The sequence below is a fragment of the Chelonoidis abingdonii genome, chromosome 6 (assembly GCF_003597395.2).
Source record: "Chelonoidis abingdonii isolate Lonesome George chromosome 6, CheloAbing_2.0, whole genome shotgun sequence".
Lineage (NCBI taxonomy): Eukaryota > Metazoa > Chordata > Testudines > Testudinidae > Chelonoidis > Chelonoidis abingdonii.
In genome coordinates, this window is record NC_133774.1 from 35871297 (window position 1) to 35875512 (window position 4216).

Here is a 4216-nt window from a genome sequence, read left to right on the forward strand (position 1 = left end):
TGTGGCTCATCTAATGGTTAGCTCACCACAGAGCCGCTGTCCCCTCCTTCAGTCACTCGCCCTGTTGTTTCTCTCTGGAATCAGGTTACTCCCTCTTCATCACTCAGAGTGCTCCCTTGTCACGGCTTGGCTCTCTGGCCAGGTCACTATAGATCTTCCCTTTCAGGGTATCAAAATCCCACTAGGTGATCTGTCTCAGGCAATCTTCCATTCCACTGCCTACACTGTGCCACTTCCCCAGTGGCTGATGGGTGGATCTGGGTTCCCCTACTACTGTAGTTTCTCCAGTCCAGGGACCCTACAACCAATGGCCAAGATTTGCACTGTCCCAAATCTTGCTGCAGTTTCCCTAGGCTGCTTCCTACTTTGCATCTATCAGGCTCCATCTCCATCTTCCTCTGGGTACCCCCTTCCCTCAGAGCCAGGATCACAGGACCTCAATGCTTCCCCTGACTTCCTTCTTTCCCACTCCAAGCCCAGAAAATGACTGCAGGCCTTCTCTGCTAGAGCCCTTTGTTAGGGGCTAGTTTCTGGTTTTATAGCAGCTTCGTCTGCCTCTTGCCCAGTTGTGCTTCATCATCCACTAGAAGCTTATCAGCCCTAACTCCACCCCAGTTGCAGCTTGTCACAGTGTTAATTGGTCCTTTCTCTCTACTCAGGCTTTGTGTGCGGTTAGGCACACCATCCCCCCACCACTCATCTTTTCACATAGATCAATGGACAGCTGTCATATCGGAACTGCTTTCAATGACTACTGACTGAGGACAGATCTGATGTGGTAATCTATAGGTGAAAGGCTCCAGATCCTTTAGCAAATCCCTAAACAATCTAATCCCCTATGCAGCATATTTTTTTAAACTGTCTGAAAATAAACATGCTGTATGTGAATATTTCCTACAGTAGTTACAAAACTCCAAGCCAGATGCATTCAGCAAGAAAAATGGAGAGATCTTCTTCTGCTTTAGCAGGAGTGAAGGAGCTATGTTCCCCTTCAATTTATTCCTTAAGTGAGTAGGGAAGGCACAGCACAGGGAAGCTTGTATAGCAGCTGTTCAGGCTTTATCTGAGGAGGATTCCAGCCTACAGGGTAGTCAGATTGTGAGGATCAACACTAAAATTACTTAAAATTATTTTTATTATTAAATTTACTATACAAGTAGAAAAATAAATAAAGGAGCTTCCTCCCCAACCCAAAACAGTAACTGAACCAAGAGAAAAAGATGGAAATTTCAATCTCTGCCACAGACAATAGATGCCTCCCCTACTTTGAGTGAGTTGTTCTAACTAATTAGGCACCTATTCTATTCTATTCCCCACTCTGCAGACCTATGAAGCAGTCTTGGTGAAGGATGCTAAAGTACAGGACTAATAGTCCAGACATCTGTGTCTTAGTTCCAGCTCTTCTATTCATTCTTTAACTTCCCTGTCACCTAAGTTTCCCTGTCTGGAAAATGGGGATAATAAACTCCCCTATCTCACCAGGGTGTTTTGAAGATTAATTCATTGGCATTTACAAAGCACTTTCAGACCTTCTGATGTGGGGGCCATGAAGATGGAAGGTGCAATAACTGCAAAGTATAATCAGTAAGCCAGATCCTGACATCAATATTCTTTACTGAGGTAAAACTCCAGTTGACTTCAGTGTGGGTATTGGCAGAGGAGCAAGGAGGATATCAGGATTAGGCCATTCTTATTCTGCAATATGGATAAAGTTGCCTGGAGGCGATGCTATGGCCGCTACAAATATTTTCCCTTCAGACCTAAACTAAGCTTCCAGAAGTGAAAGACTTGTATGGTAACTCTCAGCCCATTGCACTACCTAGGGAATTTAATTTTGCATTGGGGTAGATTCTGCCATTCTTACTCACACTGAGGAGTGCCCTGCTCCTCAGAGACTCTTGTCGATTTCCAAGAATCTACTTGTGGCAAAGGATACTCCTCAACATGAGTAAGCATGGCAGAATCTAGCCCATAGTGACTATTGTATGTAAGGAAATCTTGGAATTAAAAAAAATACTTTACAGCAGAATTTAAATGTCCTAGATCAGCTGCTTATTGATAAAAAATGCTGGTTTTTTTATTACTAAAAAAATGCTGCACTCAAGCCTTCTTTATTAGCATGATATTATTATATCATGTATTAATTCTTAATTGCCACAGTATAAAAGGCATCTCAAATTATACTTTCTGCAGCATGCTACTGTCAAAACCCAGAGTTTTTTAATTAGAGCTCCTCTACACAAAGTTAAGTTGCCTTTCTGTACAGCAGCCATAAATAGAATTACTGTGTGTCTCCAATGATCTCAATGCAGCCCTCTGAAATAAAAGAGAAAAAGCACAACCATGTCATATATGCATAATCCATGTTAAGAAGGAAGGTATGTATTTATCTTGGGAAGCCTGCTAACACCTCAGAGGAAATTAGTAACTGTTTCAGAGAACAGTAAAACTGACAGCCATCTCACCATGATTGACACTATTTCCACCTGAGAACAATGGCTGTAAATTGTGATACATAACCTTTGAAATTTAAATACCTATTGCAGGAAGATGTGGTTTGGCTGCATTACTTTAAGAAGCTGAGTGCTTCCAAGCACCACCCACCCTTGTAGTTTCTCATTTAGAGTGATCAAAGATGGGGCTAGTGACACTGCATTACTCTTACAGCTGTTCTATTATGTTATTTAAAATCAGCCCACTTCATGAATCCCCCCTGCATCTTTTAAGGAATTTAGTAGTTTAATCTAATGCAATGGTTTTCAATCTTTTTTTCATTTGCGGACCCCTTTGGAAATTTTAGACATAGTTGGGAGACCTCTCAAGGCTATGCAGACCACAGGTTGATGTTCTATGCTAATGAGAAACTTTTGTAGACCCCTTAAGATATCGTCTGAAGTTCCCAGGTTGATCTAATGAGAACCCCTGCAACTCTCAATCCAAGCATTGCTTTAGAAGGCAAAGGAATACTAGAGATGAGTCAATTCCCAGACTTTAGCAGTAAGATGCAAGTAAATGGAGAAGTCCAGAAGGAAGTACTGTCACCAAATGGCAAGGCGAGGGCAGCTGCATTCACCAGCTTAAACAAGATTTGGTTATCATAAATCTACAACTTAAAGAACAGACTATGAATCTTCAACTCAAAGATTTTCCCTAGCTTAACACATGGATGTGAAACTTGAAAATGGAAAGGTACTGGCACAGACCTATAACTACCTCCAAAAGCAAAAGTGTCAGAAAAACACTAGGTAATCAATGGAATGAATTTATAACAAATGCTAGAGGTCAATAATACCTTGTCTCCAGAGTTATCCAGAAAAGAAGATGAAACTATTTGGGACTGTGACAGATATTGCAATGTCTTTGGGAGCCATTGTATTACATTTATGGATAGTTTCTGTATGATTATGTTACTGCAGCTCCTCCAGGAATTAAAAACACTGGGGGATACAGGTGAAGTTACTCTGAAACTGTTACAATATGATGTCAGTGCTGGAATCTGTGACAATGTGATTTGCCGCAAGTGCCAACAGCAGTGATAGAAACACTACAGAAGGAAAAAGCACAGAGAAAAAGGGTTCTTAGAGTCTTTTTGGGAAAAGAATAGCAAAAAGAGAGAAAAGAGCAGGAATTAGGAACCACTGTAGAAACAGCAGTTGTTGGCCTTGTATGAGCTGGAGGATTTGTCTGTTGCTGATACGAAGAGATTGGAGGTAAGCCATGCTGCTCTCAGCTGATTTGAGGCAAGATGGGGTACCTCCTTGACCTGCTGTGCTTGGGGCAGCCCTCACTGAAAATGCCAGGATCAAGGCAGTCTGCAAATGAGAGACCAGATTCTCCCAAAGACTGGTGGTTAACACTGAAGTAACTCACGAACCAGTCACAAACTGTGCTTCTGATTCCTCACACTGATTATCAAGAACTTAAATAAAGAAATCACATACCTCTCTTTATTGCATTCCAGCTCTCCGGCTCCTAATCACCACATAGGTCCTGTACAGTGAGAAGTTATTTAAAAAATCTCTGCTCATTATACAAAATGTTCTTCTGACCCCAAAGGGTCAGCCATGTTACCAGGTCAATTCAATATGTTTATTAGAGAATATTTAAATAAGGATGATACACAGAGTTTGGCATGTCAGTCATTAGTCATCGGGGGCAACACACAGAGTATGGGGGGACGCTGGTATTTGGTTATGGGTTAGCATATAGTACATAC